Source organism: Fistularia commersonii, chromosome 4 (genome assembly GCF_037954325.1).
Source record: "Fistularia commersonii isolate RoL2024-O1a breed Wild chromosome 4, RoL_Fcom_v1.0, whole genome shotgun sequence".
Lineage (NCBI taxonomy): Eukaryota > Metazoa > Chordata > Actinopteri > Syngnathiformes > Fistulariidae > Fistularia > Fistularia commersonii.
Window position 1 is genome coordinate 17,944,249 of NC_141287.1, and position 17,663 is coordinate 17,961,911.

Sequence of the window (17,663 nt, forward strand, 5' to 3'; positions counted from 1 at the left end):
CTATCTTGAATTCAAACAGAGCTGATTATTCTTGAGACATTATCATTTGCTGTCATAACTGTGTTGCATTTGGGGGCCAAATACTCATCCTGTTGTTTGACATACTGTCTCGGTGGCACAAACATAGCGGCGTCTCTGGAATCCCAAGACACTGTGTTAAAAAATGTACAAGCTGCAGTATTTAAAGCATTTAAGTTTTCTAATTTATCCATTCGCTTGTTTCCTTGCTATTCATACTTTCATATTTGTTGAATTAACATCTTTGTCCTGAATTTCTTCTTTTTTTTTCATCAGAAGCAACATATGCCTGGTGCACGGCACTGCATCCGACAGATTTTCGTACAGTATACATGACTGGGCGACTCAACGGTTTTATATACGAGGTAGCTTTCGTTTTTACGCTCCCTTCCATTTTGTGGCCTCCGGTGTATAAATTTAGTTGATTGTCTTCGTTTCCCTTTCTTAATTCATTGCAGTCGGATTCCTCTTTGATGCAGTTCTGTTGTCCCCCAAACAATTGAAGTGGAGACAATGGAGGCATAATGATAGATCTGTGTACCCACCATCTGTAAGAGCAGCTGCTCCCTTGCATCTGTACAATATGCTGGAGCGAGGAGCCTCAGTAATCTGCATAATAAGGAGAGGGCTTATCTCAGTCTAGTTAATAATCACAAGCAATCGATGCACTTCATTCCCTCACTCCTGACTGTTGCAAGAAACTAAAGTTTTGGTATGTTTGCTGTATCCTCAGGATAGGCAGGGGTCACTGTGTAATGCCAATCTGTTGATTTTGCCTGAAGCTAAAGATTTGGACTGCACTCTATTTCATCTTTTCATGAATACTATAATTACAGCAGGACACCCCGAGTTATCAAACCGCTTCTCCCCTCTCATTCCCCTATAGGATTTATAGTCTCTGAAGAAATGCTAGACGAGAAATAGACTTATGACTCGTATACAGTAATAAACATGTTGATAAGAGCGTTGCGCCATAAGCCATACACTCACAGCGGCTGAAAGACTGGCCTTGTAAAACACGAAGGGAATTAACCCCCCCTCCCCACCACCGTGTTGTAAAGGCCTATGAGACACCATTTTCAACCTCATCGCGGGTGTGTCTTGGCAAAGTTATTTCTTTATACTCACATTCCTGAGCAAGTCGTGGTCCATTCGTGAAAGGAACTTCAGGTAGCATCTCCTCAACGCGCCGGGCATCGTTGTGTTGACCATCTTTGTAGTTTTAATGCCTGTAAAACCTTCTTGGCCCCTGGATTCAATATGCCGTCTAATATTTCCCCATATTTTCTCACAAATGGCTAAGGGTTTCAGGAATCGGTGTATTATCATTTTCTTAAACAAACTTCTGTTTATTCCACTTGATAATGGCTGCTAAGAAAGACAGTAAATTGATTGCATACAGTACACAATAATATTGACTGATAAAGTATCCCTTTGGTGTTGTCTTGTTAAATATGCTCATTAAATCAAGTCTGTTTAATACTCTGCTGTGGATAAAATGTTTTCATGTCTTTGTTAAAAAATATCACGGGCGAATTTCCATTCCGGAAGGTTGAGTGCAGATTCAGAGAACGTTAAAAATGTTATAAACCCGGTAAAATAAGTGCGAATGAAATCGTGTTTTCCCGTGCACGGTGCAAATGGATGGATTTCCACATAACCAAGAATATTAAGTGTGCATTGAATATTACCAACCACTTCCCATGGTTCCTGCTCCTCCTAATTAAGCATGCATAATGTTACTCTCCCAGCTGCTAGGCTTCTGAAATTCACCAGACAGGTGTATTGAGTCCCCCAGTGAGCCCCGAGAATGCGGATGGTATACGAACAACTGCAGGTGTGACATGTTAGGAGGAGTCCAGGTGCTTATTGAGTTATCAGAGGCAGCCACTGCACGGTTGATTTATCACCTGGGGTTTAGCATTGCCATTGCTGAGCAGCAGTATATCAAACAACAAAATAAAATGCTCTGAAAATTATCCGCCGTGGCGCCGCAGCCGTGTTGGCTTCAATCTACGGCGCTGTCAGATGCAGTGGGAAAGGTCCTGACTGTGGAGGCGGAAAACATTTGTGATAGAATTGTTGAGTGGAAAGAAAAAAAAATAACAAATGCAAAGTTTTGAGCCAAATTAGTCTGCATGATTTTTTTTTGCCTTTCATTCTATTATGCTATTTTGGTCCATGCTTGTTGTCTATGATGAGAACTGTTCATCATATCAATATTGAGCTGTTGGCTTTTTAAACAGTATTTGCACGTTTACAAAGAAAAGGGATTTCAGTTTGTTTTTCTCTCCACTTGATTATGAATACTGTCAGCAGAGATTTTTTTCCCCAGCATGTATAGTGGAATTTTGATTGGTGAATCAGATTCTTATTCCAGATTTTCTGCTTTTCTGTCAGGCACAAATGGGAATTGGAGATTACATTTTTTACATTACATTACATACATTACATTCTGCTACAATAATAGTAATAATCGTAATCATATTACAACCACAACTGCTTATAAAGATTATGATGATAATAATAGTAATAATTACACAATAATAATAATAATGATAATAATAATGGCAGTCCTAATTATCACAATAATAATCAAAAATAAATTGTTTGGATGTCAAGATATGGAATACAATGAAATACTGCTATAATTTTAACCCAGTAGGAAGTCCAGTACATAAATTTATGTGTGTAATATTTTTGTAAGATCTGCTATTTCCGCATGTGCTCCACTATAGTATTTTATTTGAAATGGTCGGGATTAAGTGATCTTGTTTGCCTAGTTCTCAAAGCTATAACCTGATGTAATGAGCCAAAAGTGCTTTATAGTGACATCGTCATATATGGCCATTTATCGCTGCTTTACAGTAATTAAATACAGTAAAAGAGTTTTATATCATCCCCTGCACTTGATACAAATGACGAGGTTATAACTTGCTAAACTGCAGGCACAAGTCTCACTGAAAGCGCATTAAAATCAATTATCATACGCTCCGACATCTCATAAAGCTCCTCCATTAGAAGGAGTCTTCGGGCACTTATCATACAATCTGTGCTCTCTGACATGAATGGCATGCTTACCTCCTCATTCTTGAAAGCTTTAAACTGAGAATGAGCCAGCCGGTCTCCATGAGCACATAAAAGGTACCCAGATTTATGGGAGGGTTTTTTTTATCCTGGGCTCAGGCACCATTTGATAAACAAGCACTCTTTGCTTGAGGCTAAATAATACTCTTTGAGGTCCTGATTTACAATGCTGTGAAAGATCCATTTGTGGCGCCGCTTTGAGCCACGCACTTCTGTGATTGGTCACCCGTAAGTAAAAAATTTGGGCTTAGATCACCGGCTCATGAGCTTGAAGGTTTCTAAATGGACAAACACATACATGATGGTTGGTTCTTACTCGGAGTTAATATATGAACAGAAATTAACTTTTCAGCAAACGTAAAAGGCTTTTAGATTTAACAAAATCCTACCCAATTCCCCGCGATTGAGGCAGCATGCGGTCGATCTAATATTCCCTGCTTTTTAAAAGGGAACTCATTGGGGTATTGGTCCACTACGTGCACTCCTAAGAGATCTGATTAAAGGGAAACCCTTCAATGTTTTAACCTCACCTTCTCCATAATAAATCAGATGCACATTGCAAATGCCGAAATTCATCTCACATTTCCCAGCTTGACATAGAAAAAAATGTTTTTATTATTTCCTGTAGCAAAGGGGTTATATACGAAAAAAAAAAAGGAGGTAAATTACACATTGCATATTTATGGAAGACACATATCTCTATTTTTCTTTGACTTCAGATATTTGTCATGAAATCGTCATAAACATCGGTTCAGCAGCCTTTAAACTCACTCTATCCTCTGAATATATCATGTGTCCCCTTTAAATGCAAACTGAGACGTTTTGACAACATGATGAGTGAAACAGTTATTTGTTTATTTATTTATTTGTGTGCAAATAACACGGAATGCATCAATTCAAATCTCCATATTCCCTCCAATACTAAAATTCGACATGATGTTTGCTCACGTCTAAATGAATTACATGCTTAAGTGCGAGGAGGCGACAGGATCAATAAACTGGTATGAAATACGTTCTCGGCAGACGTTTGGAAAGGGGGACAAAAATGTTCTGCGATGCTCACATGCATGGGATGGTGTGTTTACAGGTCCTCGGTGCGTGACAGAAAGTTCTCTAGCTCGGATATTAACCAGTGAATTAGCCGCTGATGATTGCATCAAGTTTCATTAACAAGATAAAATCACAGATCATTTACCTCATGAGGATTACCGGTAAAAAAGATGCACGATTTCATTCTTGATATTTCAGGTTCCCATTTTGGCAAGATTAAACATATTCTCCCTTAAGACCTGCTTTCCTTTTACTTAAATGGTTTCCCCCTTTAACTGGAAAATGAAGGAATGATGTGAAATTAATTAATCTATTTACTTTTTTTTTTTGCATTATCCAGGAGCATGGACGTGTCGGTGAGGGCTTGTTGTGAAGCTTCAGGCAATGTTCAGCCCAGCATGACCTATATTTACCACAGTCCTCTCATGTTGCAGCATATACGCAAGACTCTCACTTTACATACCTTAACTTTTGCGCCTCGTACGCCTCCAAGATAAATATATCCTCGTATCGGTTGTCCTCTTATGTAGTTTCTAACTTTTACCTGCCTCATTTAACTTTGGCTGATACCACAAGTTAAACATAGGAGCCGAAAAAAAGGGCTAACTGTCAAACTCCTGCTTATTTGGTGGGTCGTAGACATCGACGACGGTCAGCAGGTATATGTCTATTTTAAGCCTCATCTTTTTTCTGATGTTTATGGGGTCGCGAGAAGGCCGTGACATTGCCGGGTCATATTTTGACACATTAATTGGACTAAGGGTTTTTTCATCACAGCTGTTGGAAAATTAGGCAGAGATTGAAAGCCCCTGATGTCTTGTAATTACTGGTTCATGTTGTGTAGCCTCACTTAAAATAGCAGCACTTTCTGAAAAATGGGCAATAAAAGTAATAAAGCACCTACTATGCAAAAGTGTTAAGAGGGCAATGGCTCCTTTTACGTCGAAAGTTGCGGTGAGGAGGATTTAAAAAATGAAAACGAAGTAATGTTTTTTATACTCTGGCGGTAGCGGTGTCGCAATAGAATAATTCCGGCGACACCGCCGTGACCGCAGTGTGGCATTCACCCGATTTAACGCGATTGTGGCCTTGTAGGAGCATGCTAAGCGGAGAGACGTTTCAGAGGAAAGACGCGGGCTTTATTCAAAACAAATCGCCGTCCTTGATATCAGCTGGTTAATCCTCCCCTTTAAGTGGCTTTATTAGTTCATTCAAGAGGGTCTTTTGACATTTCCCCTGCCCCGTTAAAAGGTGACTGCATCTCAAGTGAAATCTGGAGTGTTCTTTACACAGGCGGGGAGCCCCATGTGGTTGCTGCCTCCCAGTGGGCCTGTGATTTTCCTGGTTTAAGTGTCTACTGTCAACACTAATTTGTCCCACTCCCTCTCCTACCCCCTCCGGAGGGGGACGCTCTCCTAAAGTTTTAATAAAAGATCTGCTGTTTTCTAGTGGTGAGACAAGAGCTTTAAAATCCGCAGAGCCAATGAGATGCCAGGTAATGATTACAAGGCTTGAAAAGAAGCAGTTACCGATGCCACATACTGTTTTACGCAGAGCGCTGGCCGACGTGTGTTTTCAAAGGCTGCGTCCTCTGCTGGCACCATCTGTGCATCAGACACGCCTTGAATGTTTGGAGATAAAAAATCAAAATAAACCTTTTTTTTTTTTTTTTTTTTTTTTTAAAGTGTTTGGAACTCACTTGGCACGGCGTGATATTTGATGTGTTTTTTTTTTTTTTTTTTTTTTTTGTTTTTCCTTTTCCAAACTGCTTCTAATGCCAGCCTAATAGGAAAACGTTTGGTGCGTATTAAAAAGAAATAAATGAATAAATAAAAAAAAAACCCTCCAGACTAGACGCAGCTAAATGAAATCACTTATAATCCTCATTGAAGTTTCAAATGATGTTTGGGTATAAAGTTTGTAAAAAAGTTACAGTTTCAATTTGACTCGGTGCGAATTAATACAGCTCTCTCCGCTGTGTGGCCTAATGCAAAGTGAGAAAGCGCCGCCGCCCAGCAAATCCCTTTGTGCATTTTCATTCATCAATTTTCCCCAGGATTAATAAGAGCAACATGATTGCAAATAATAGTTTCTGACATGTTTTGCTTGAATACAGTTCCTGAGCTGGATTTGGTCCATTTCATTTATCTACCTTTGATGTCGAAAGAAAAATCAATGAAAAAGGTAATTTCTCTCCTGCCATTTAACCAAATTCCCATCTACCTGAATGATAAGTCCCAGGGAAAGCCTGTCCTGAGACTTTCTTTTCAATTATCCCTGACTTGTTTACATTGTATTTCGCACACTGGACTCGATGTGAACATATAAATCTCATATGGGCTCGGCTGCTGTTGAGCGCGCTAAATACAATTTCACTTCTAAGGTTAGCAAGAGCCATGTCGGAAATTGCTCAATATCTCAGTCGAAGCCCAATTTTCTCTGCGATGTTTTGTCGCGCAGTGTATTGTAGGGTTATGATAATGTAATATGCATAATTCATACACCTAGGGCCCCCTCCTCATTTGTGATTCGGCTGTCCTGCCTGTTCATCTGAAGCTGAATTAATGCTACATTGTCCATTAGGCGGCCATAACACGGGGCAATACTGTCACACACTCAGGTTGGACGGAAATTCCCTCGGGGGCAAGGGTGTTCTTCATTTTGCCATTTTTCTACACAGGCTCTGCAAAAATTGCTTTGCAAACTATCGCATTTCACATTTTGAGTCGCCGCTGATATGTCACCGACCAATGCGGAGATAATAATTCTCTGTCGTAATTGGAAGCGGCTTATTCGTTCAACTGAGCAGTGATGTGTTTGTGTAGTGTCCGCCTTCAGAATTGTGCTTTGTGAGCTAACTGTATTTTAGCTCGTCCTATTCTCAGGTGGATCATTGGCTGTGAGAGCACAAAGAGAAAGCGTTAGACGTGGCTTGTTATCCTCTCTAGAGTTCACTTAGAGAGCCCCAGACTGCTACAGTTGTGACCTTCATAAGACACTGTCTCCCTGCTGGGAACACACAGACAGAGAGAGACACACACACACACATACACAACACGTCCACTCCACAGACGGCACTCATTGGGTCATGATGGGGCTAAGCAGCCCCATTAAAGCATGCTCATCTAGGCCGGGATCACGTGCACAAAGCATCGGGATGGACTCTAGCCAAGAGGTCCCGAGTACGTGGTTTCTTGTTCTAGTCCACTGTGCACAACAGAAAGTTGAAACAGTAAGAAACAGTAAACCCGCATTGTTTCGTTCGCGATATCCGTGTCATCCTTTCCTCAGGATACCATTCTTGAGAAGTTTCAGGCTGAGCTCGGCGTATTATAAATCCATTTTTTTGACATGCTGTGGTCAGTTTAATGATCATTATGCGGCTCAGATAGAAAAACAAGGGAATAAGGTGAATCAATGATTGATTTTACAGCGTGACTTGATTCATTGCTGGTGCTGTGATAAATGGCCATGTTATTGAGCCTGGAGGTAACTTTTGTGAAATAAATTTGTATGTTGTGTAAGAAAACTCATTAGGGCGGGGAGGGATTTGGCTTAAATGCTTAACATTAATGCGCTTTACTGTTCAGTACAACTAAGATTACAGTTTTCACTGGACCTTACGATTTAAAGTGAACGTGTGATATTTTTTTGTCACCAAAGTAATGGTTCTTTTTAATATCTGCTGCATTTTATATCCCCGGATGATCTTTTTTCTTAAATGCATGTCATTAAACAAGAATTGTCTTTCGACTATGGTATGTAGCATCCTTGCCAGGTTCTGCACATGGGCATACATCATGCCAGGCGGAGGATCTCTTTGATTCTGGCTGATGGGAGGGCAAGCATCACCTAAAGGTACTGAAGCAAAGAAATAATGGTACACCACGTTGTCTGTGAAAAGCAATAGGAGAAAGGAAGGGGTGGGGGTTCACATTAAAAGTGTCTCTCTAGGTAGCTGACATGACGCGACTAGTCAGACGTAAATAATGACAGACGGAAACCATCATGAGGTCTGTGAAGCATCCGCGTGCTGCCATCATTTTCTGTCTAACCTTGCATTGCCAGCAGCTCAACAGCTCCGGAGATCATTTAAAAGCAGACTAACGACGCTGCCAGACCAAACACCGGTCTCTTAAAAATTTGCATTCGCTTTAGATCGGCTGGGCGGATTTATTTCTGCGCTAGTCGATTCTCTTCTTTTTACATTTATTCGTCAACCCGTGCATAATTTTCTGTAAATAATTTCAAATGCGTGTGTTTTCATACCATCATTCACATGTGTTTTCTTGCAGCGTTTGAGAGGAGAAGGCGTTTGGCGCTCGTGTTTCATGTATGTTTGCCAAACTGCTGTTCATGAGGTAAATAGGATTCATTTTTCTCTTTAAGTGGGTATGTCACTTTTTGAGGGAGGCTAAAATGATGATACAGGAGGACTAAAAGTTAATATCAATTCATTGAATGACCTGGTGCTTTTTAATTATATTCTATTCATATGACATACAGTAGGGCCACTACTTGTAAATCAAATTTGGATCAGGTTCCAGAAGGGACAATTATGAAAGATGGCTTTAATTCTAAAATGTATATTTGTCTGTTTCTTGGCAAGAGATGAGCACCGTTCAAAGGGCCGTTCTTCACAATGATTCACACAACCTGCAGCACCTTTAATAACATTCTTATAATTGTTTTATGGCTCCCCTCCATTTAAATATCAAGTCAATGGCCAGTTGACCACGTCATGCAGAGAATATGTTTGTGATATGCAGCGTTTAAGTAATAGGAAAAATAATTTGACTGTGTGCATAAACCCTCATTTATTGTGCCAGCTCACTGACTCCTTAGAAAAACAATGCAAAATAAGCGCCCATTCTGCTATATAATTAAAATCATCTTTGGGGACATGTTTTGCTTTGCACAAAAAAAAAAAAAAAAAAAATTGAAGCTTAAAAAATGGCACAGTAATGCATTTGCATAATATAATAATGAGTCCCACTCAACAAATTTATTAGTCTAGATTCTGAAAAAGCCATGGCAAAGCAACTTGCATACTGTAATTGGCATCTTGTGGTTTGCCTTCCTGAGGAGAAAGTGAATTTTATATGCTTTTATAATAAATAGCATATTTAAGCACCCAGGAAATCACTGCGAGACATCCATCCTACATCGTTTCATTTATTCTAGTGTGTTTAATTAAAGCAAGGAAACTACATGCAATTTGTGTCTGAACAGTGTCTAATGTCTGAGACTGCTTATTAGATATTAAATTGATGCATAATTCAGGCAATTAAGAAAGTAATCACACAAAGTAATGTAATGGAAGTTAATTATTACTGCGTAAGCAAACAGTTCATCAATGCTTGTTAATGCTGTGACTGCATCCCTAATATGCTCACCAAGCAGGGAAATTCCTCTCCCTCAATGTTCTGATGTGCTGATTAAACATTGCAGCGGCAGATTAGCGAAGAAAGGAACTCGGGCCTTCTCACCTCTGCTGTTCCTAAGCGACAGGCTTCAGTGTGCTGTTGGACGGGAGCTTGTCAGGACCCCTTCCAGCACCGGGGGGTTCGTCGCCTGACTCCATTTATTCTCTTTTAATGGGCACTGAGACATAAGAGATCTATCTATCTATCTATCTATCTATCTATCTATCTATCTATCTATCTATCTATCTATCTATCTATCTATCTATCTATCTATCTATCTATCTATCTATCTATCTATCTATCTATCTATCTATCTATCTATCTATCTATCTATCTATCTATCTATCTATCTATCTATCTATCTATCTATCTATTTTTAGGGGGGACAAAGAGCTCATGTTTGTGGGTTCAAAGTCCCCAAATCGTGTAAAAACAAAAACAAATCCAACGATTTCGCACCTGAACACATTCTCTCTCACTCTCTCGTTTTTGAAGACATACGATAAAACAAGACCTTCCAGCCTCGAGTTGTTTTCCTGAGTAAACATGCGTGTCACAGTTGACCTTTCTCGGGGTCAGGCTGCTTTTATATGGGCTGACATGTTTCTAACTTAATAGAACTGTTTAGCACGGATCCCAAGGGTCCCTATATTTATTAAGCCACAATGAGTTGCTTCTGTCTGGGTGGATCGAGAGGACCAATCAGACGAGGTCAGGGATATAGTAACGAGGAAATATAGACATGTAGCCACACACGGACACATGCTTAATAAAGACACACACACACACACACACACACACATGCACGATTCAGATGTGCATGTTTGCACGCTGTTTGGTGGCTGTTGTATTGAGGTTCCAGTTTGGAGTTAATTACATTAACTCACACAGAAAGGAACCGGCGAGTGTCGGAGGCAGGGTAGCACGTGTTCCGGGGTGACATTCTTTTGTCTCGTGTGTTTTTTTTGTTTTTTTTTGTTTTTTTAAGCCGGATTCGGAGTTGTATTGATTTATCTCTGCCTCGCCATTGCTCGCCATCCCATAATGCTGGTCATTTTCTTAAACTGATTTTAAACCCCTGTCTGGTAATCAGGGATAATTGTCAATTATCACAAGGAACCATTAGATCAATTACTGCAAAATCGATGCCGCCACTTGGCTTGTTCTGCTGCCTTTCTTCCCGCAGAACGAGCACCTGGGATGGCAAATCAGCCCATAAATCTCAAAGATGCATATAAACATCAAAAATACGTTTTTTTCGGGGTTGTTTTGCTTTGCCGCCAAATCGTCGCGGGGCAGTTTTTTACAGTATCTGAAATAGCAAGGCGCTTTTCTTTGCAGTTATTTTACAACACGTAATGGAGACAAAACTATTGTTACCTGTTAAACTGAAGGCTGTGTATTACATCTTTTCCGTTTTATGACTGAGCTGGAGAGATTCTCTTTTCCTGGCGGGCGAGATGACTTTTGTGATGAAAGTTAATGTTTGGGAGTCCTGATGTCCTTATTTTCCTCTCAGAGGCGAGATTCCACTTTCACCTCATGAAGGAAAGGCACCATCCGCTGAATGGCTCCCTCCCTGTATGGAAACAAATGTGCTGCTGTAATGGAAAAGCCCGGTCAGCAGCCTAATATATTATCTCCTCCTCAGCGTATTTATTTACACTCAACTACTCCACAAATTGTCTTGTCATCTTAATGGGTGACAATTAATCTGTTGCTGTGCAGGCTCAGGTGAATGAAAGAGATTGACTATATTTCCCAAACTTTGTTTATGGTCCCATCGAGCGAGTTAATCCCCGAACGTCCTTGCTTTTGGGACGCCGGATCCGGGATGTGCTTTTTGTTGTTTCCTTCCTCATCAACGAGACGCAAATGTAATTGACTTCATCTTAAACCGACATTAGGTGTGAAGTTACAATTAACATACCATAATAAGTGAGTGGCTTGCACGGTATGGATTTTCTCTTTTCATTATAAGCACAGGGTGTTTTGCTCAAGGACAAACGTTTTGTTTCAGTGTAGAGGGAAGGACATGCTATATCAAGACAAATGGTAAGGTCATCATTAAATCTATCGCGGTACCTGTGACGCTTAATCCGCGGTATATTCTGTCTACATATTAGATATCGAATCCTTATTTAAGACGGGCGCCAGAATCATGTTGTCTTTTTCAATACATGTCAATTGCACTATGATAATTTTTAGTGAATCTAGCAGAGATTGACATTTACCCAGTGTCCGAACTGCTCATATTTCATCCCCACCTGAAAGAGGCTGCCATTGAGTATGATCACACACACACCTACTGCATGAGACCAAGAGAAAACAGAGTGTGCACTTTGTGCACAGCTATTTATATCAATAAGTCCCGTGCTGAGAGGCACAAAATGAGCGTTTAAGCTGCAGGGCCCAGAGAGCTCAGTAGCAGGTGGGCAGGCTGCTTTGAGTTGTTGGGGCAGAGGGGGTATTCGCTCTTTTTTTTACAGGTGTTGCCCGTCTCACTCTGCATCCAAAGCCCTGGGAAGGTTTGGATTTGGGTGGAAGTGGGACAGCTGGAGCAGCAGGCATCGGGTAGACAGAGAATGAGCCTCCTCTCGCTGTCGGGGCCTCCGCAGGTCAGTGCCTCTACCCAAAGGGATGGCGGAGCGAAACGCTATCAATTCACAAACAAAGGAGCCACTTCATCCGCCACAAAGGAAACATATGTGACATAGCTGACTCCCGAGCAGCAGCTCACTTTAACATGTCAGCCTCTCCTAATTAGCTTTGTTAACTCCCTCTGCTGTCTTCCCAACTGAGGCCTCTCCCAGTCACATGTGGGCTTTGTGTTTACAAGGGCAAATGCTTGGACCGGCTCCCACCACAGATACTCCCCTCTAACAGGGAGGATTAATCATTCCTTAAATGTGAATTATCCACTTTTAAAGACCGCCCTCCTCAAGCACAGACAACAGTATTGATGCATTATATTGACAAAATAACTATTTATCGACTTCAGGTTGCGAATGACCGAATCATTTAAAGGTATTTTTACGGTTTCACCGCAGTGCTTTACGAGCTGCTTTGTCCAAGTGTGTCTGAAATGACATGTTTTGGATGAAAACAGCCGCCCCTCAATCTTTATAGGGGTGTTTGGGGGTCATTACTGGCCACTCCTAAGAGTGTGTTCTACCATGCGTTGCATGTTGCAGTCCACACTGAGCCTCATGTGACCCCTGCTGCTTGCCCACTGGTGGTGCAATTTAACCAGGCTGATGACATGCAGCATGACATCCCTCGGAGAAGAAGCGTCCCGTTAGCAGCTTCGTCGCGGGGTTCGGAGGAGGGGAGCTGAGCATACGGTCTCATGCTGACCTCCTAGGAGCAGCTCTCAAACTGAGTTGCTTTCATGTGATTTATGAGGGGAGAGAGGTGGACTCGCGGCCTTTAATTTTTTACGCGATATTCCAGCGGAAGCGGATATCCCTCTCAGACTGCTCGGTCTCAAAGACAGTCAGGAACCAAACCAAAAACTTCCTTATACTTTGCAAAATTAGAGAGAAAGCATCTGTACGCAATCGCGAAGACCGTGCTGTGAATGAATCTCATTCATTTATCATAAGTCAACCACAGTTGAAATCCATCCATAACTAGATATGTCGGGTCTGAACGCTAGGTGGGTTCTGGCTACTGATAGGGCTGAAAATATTCACCCCTCTCTGTTTACCTCCCGGCATTGGTGTTGGATTATTTATTTTATTTGGTATTGGGATTTAATGAAAAACGGCACGCGTTGCATTTACACATAGGTCCATGTGGTACGGTGAGCGGATTCCAACGGACGAGTGTTTAAGTGATGCTTGTGAAGTTCAGACGCCGGCCCTGCCGGCTGCCAAATAAGTCCGGCACTGGAGAAGCAGCCGGCCCGGAGCTGTGTGACTGCTGCTGACTGTTGACTGCTGACTGCTGAGTGTCATGATCTCGAAATCTCGGCTTTCTCTTTGACAGGAGTGTTTGGAATTCCTAGGTTAAAAGTTCTTTGAGATTATATCTCTGAAGGCGTTTGTGATGATATGTCATGACAGGTATTGCTTCCAATGGGGTAAAGGATTTCTGCTGCGCTTCTTTGCTTTACAAAACTTTCAGCACTTGCATCAATTAAAATCACATTTTCATGCGTACATTTGAGAATTGCAATTATAGGGATATTTAATCATTATTTGTATTTTATGGCTGTTGCTGTTGCTTTTTTCTTCTTTTTTTTTTTACGTAAATCTCGACAACCTCTGAATGGATTTCTGACTGTTTAAAATTGAGGTTTGTTTTTCCTCTTCTCTGTTTCAGACTCAATAAAATCTACAGTCACATTACAGTACCAATAAATGTCAGGACATTTCTCCTCTCTCAAATAATGATTGTCTAGCTCTTAAGAAATGACTCACTAAATCAGCCATTCCTGTTCCTTCCAAGGAAAAAAGATCCCTTTATTTACTGTGATGCTATTCATCTCATTTAATTTAATGCGCAGTTTTATAATGCAGGTCTCATTGTGGAAAAAACAATTTGTAATTTTGACAATGGAAATCAAACGTAATATTACATAACATACGCATTTGATATTATCGTATAATAACAGCTCAAATGTATCTTTAAAAGCCTTCTTTAAGCTAGGTGTTTTTGACATCTGCCCGTTTCTCAAAAGCGAGGATAAAAATATTTACCAAGCAAATGTGAATCAAAATATGGCATTATTCCCTGATAGGTGAAGCATACATACTTTGACATGCCTCAGCAACTCAATGTATTCTACACACTCACTGCCAGCCATGACAGCAGACTCCTTTTTGTTCTTTTTCCTCCTTTTTCTTGAACACTTAGAATAAAAATCACAAGTGCTGTTGCGGAGGAATACCAAGGTAACAGTCTGGAGATGTCTGGCCAAAAGGGATTTGTCCCTCTAGGTACAAGGTAAGGAACGGTGTGCCCTGCTATTTTGCATTTCTGAATTGCTTAGCTGCCCAAGCATGCGTAAGGTGGGCCGGGCACTTGAAGTGTGTCATAGCATCATATGACCGCTGTACGGGAGGCTTGCTGTGGACTTTACCCAACAAATATGGATTATGTTAAAGTGAGCTGTGAATTGACGAGGGTATGCTAATTTGTCCCAGATGGGTATGTGAGAAGCGGACGGTGGGGACATGCAGACAGTATATAGCAGAGGCAGTGTTTGGCAGGTCCATCATTCCGTCATTAAAGGCCACATTATTACTTACAACAAGGCTTGCATGACAATTGCTGGAATAAATGTGGTCCCAGTGAGACTTGCCTGGCGTGTCCTTCATTTTCTCCACGCTTTTCCTTTTTTTTTTTTTTTCTAGTTGCTTGCTTCATCCTTGCAAATGTGTTCGCAGCTGCTTATACCAAGCTTCTCTGCTGTGTAAGGGCCTTTGTGCTTACCTTGTTCAAACATCAATAAGACAGACTATTACAAGCTGAAGCCATTCATTAATATAATGAGATGGTTTTGCTTTAATTGATAACCGATCAGTGCTGATGGGACATTATGCACTTGTGGATACAATGTTTTGCTGCATTTTTCCTAAGTTGAACTAAAGCACCTGCATATTTGTTTTTGAGAGGCAGAAGTGCTTTGGAGCTATTATTCTGTTGTGCCACTGGGCTACCAATGAGCTGTCCCCTCTGCATTATTATTGAACTAAGGTATTAGGTTTCCGGCCGCACAAGCAGAAAGATAATAGTAGCTTATGTGGAAGTGCACGTTTGGGACATCCTTTGACTGTTTGAAAAAAAAAAAAAAACAAATAAAAAAAAAAAAAAAGCTGCGTAACTGACACTATTAAACAAAACAGCAATCTTTTCTAAAATCTACTTATGATTTAATAATAGCATTTTTAGCATTCAGGGTGATACAAGCATTGACACATGTCTCTACATTATCATCAAATTATGTCCTGTTAAAAAAAATAATCCATTACTGGTAGGGAAATAAATAAAGTTACTGGTTATATATCCAACCTCTAAATTTTTCAGTTCTGTTCAACTCATATTATAGAAAACTAAACTTCTTAGGGAAAACAAAAGCAAACAAATGTGAAATCATCAGGACAGAAAGCTTTCTTCATTAATTCAGCCAGTGTAAAGATATACTTTTGTGCGGAGCAAATGACTACTGACACCACATCCGACAACATCAAGGATTATCATCACAAAAATGACAGAATTAAGATTGTCAAGGCTGCCTTTAAACCTCTCTCTGGGGACGGAGCTGGGTGTGTGGAGAATGAGGGGGTGGAGTTGGGTGTTAACATTTGTTATAGACTCCAACATGCTGTATGTGCTGGGGGCATTGTTAGCACACACCGCCTCCAGCCCTGGATTTGGGCAGGCCCCCAGTAGATGCAAACTGCCCCCTACACACACACACACACACACACACACACACACACAGATGTACAGACATGCTCCCCTTACTTCTACCCCACCCTTGCAGGGGGAAGAATAGATACCCTGGGGCAATTCAGCTAGTTTGGATCAGTTCAGATGAGGCACGTTAAGTGGCGAGTGATAAATTTGGCATGACAATTGCAAACACCATTGCTTTTGTCTATAATTAATTCCAGTGGTGCCCGAGGCCTTCCCTGTGTTGCTGCCGGTGTGGGCCAGCAGTGTTTTCCTAACGAGAGCACATTACAGTTGGGATTATGGCCACGATCAAGGTGCTCTTAGCGGGAGGTTAGTGAGATGTATTTCTGCGATGTTGAAGTGAGACAAGATACGGGAAAATACACCCCGAGTGATATTTTTGCAGAATATTCTAAATAATACCATTTTTTATTGTGAATTTTTTCTTCTCCCTTTTACAATAACAACGTTGCACATGATGGAACAGTCCCTTGTGATAAACAACAGGGACTGACTCCTGTCACGGCAGGCTGTTATTTTCTATCTTACACAAAGCGTATAAGAATCATAAACAACTTGTCGGCCTTAGAGACTTCCATCATCTATTTTCGATGGTGTGGGTGAGAATCCCCTTTATGAGCAATTATCAGGTTGTGGTTTCGTTTGAAACAGCCCCTCTCCCATTGGAAAGAACACGCATTTGTTCATTCAATATTCGGTGCATATCATAACACAGTATTTGTTTTCATTGGATTGTCCTACTCGCCAATCATGCTTGAGTGGTAGAATTAGATGGTGCTGCTGCCTGGAAAAGCCGGACCAGCCACTCTCCTTTTTTTTGGATCCATTTGCATTCTCTTCTTGATTGAGGAGAGAAGCGGCGGAGGAGCAGCAGGAGCAGCAGGGCCCATCTGCAGCTGAGGAAAGTTTGGGAGCCTCTGGTCCCACTTTCCGAGTACCAGCTTTAACATAATATTGCTCAGGTTCAGGCTGTCATTAATGCCGGTTGACTACCAGGCCCTAAAAGTCAGGCTGTCTGATGCTACTGATTTAAAAAAAAAACAATCTTGACTAGGTGAAACCTCTGTGATTAAACTCATCAGACATATATGTCATTGCGAGGATACCATGTGCTCTGCTTATTATTTCTGAGGAGCTACTTATTGGATAAGATATTCAGGAATGTGGCACGTTTGCCCTCCCGCTGATCTGACCTTTTACCAGCAAAAGACATTATGCTAAACTCATATTCAAATAATGACGAAGTTGCGATCGGCTTTGCTTTTTCAAATAATTAATCAGTGTAAAAATAGGGAACTTATTCTGAAATAAATAAAATATATGTATTCTTATGTTGAAAGTGATGCCTTAGTAGTTTTTTTACATTGCACAGGTTCTAAAACTGCAGTGGAAACTGTTGTTTGGAACTCAAAGTGAAGTGAATCTAGGTGCTACCACGTAATGGATAAATGTCAATAGATGAATATCTGCAGCTATGGGCAGATATGTCCCTATCAGGTGTTTTGGATGCCACAAAGGGCTTTGCAAGAGAGCCGGCATTGGACCTCTGCCTCCCTTCCCACTCCGGGAGTGTATAATACCTAAATTGTTGCTAACATGGTGGATGTATCAACTTAAAACATATCGATACCCTGGTTTTTGGTTTAATGAGCTGTA

The 17,663-nt window shown here is 41.0% G+C and overlaps 1 long non-coding RNA gene across 5 annotated transcripts in view; it reads left to right on the plus strand.

Annotated features, from left to right (window-relative positions):
• The window catches only part of LOC147234977 (uncharacterized), a 65,845-nt gene that overhangs the window by 9,168 nt on the left and 39,014 nt on the right, over positions 1–17,663 (plus strand). For 3 of the 5 annotated variants that reach the window (XR_015106067.1, XR_015106063.1, XR_015106066.1), the window contains exon 2: positions 14,442–14,531. The exons of 1 other annotated variant lie outside the window; for it this stretch is intronic. This is a non-coding gene — a long non-coding RNA (uncharacterized LOC147234977). Of the gene's footprint in view, positions 1–294; positions 384–476; positions 1,471–14,441; positions 14,532–17,663 lie in introns of those variants that run through there. One more of the 5 variants, XR_015106064.1, reaches the window with a different exon arrangement.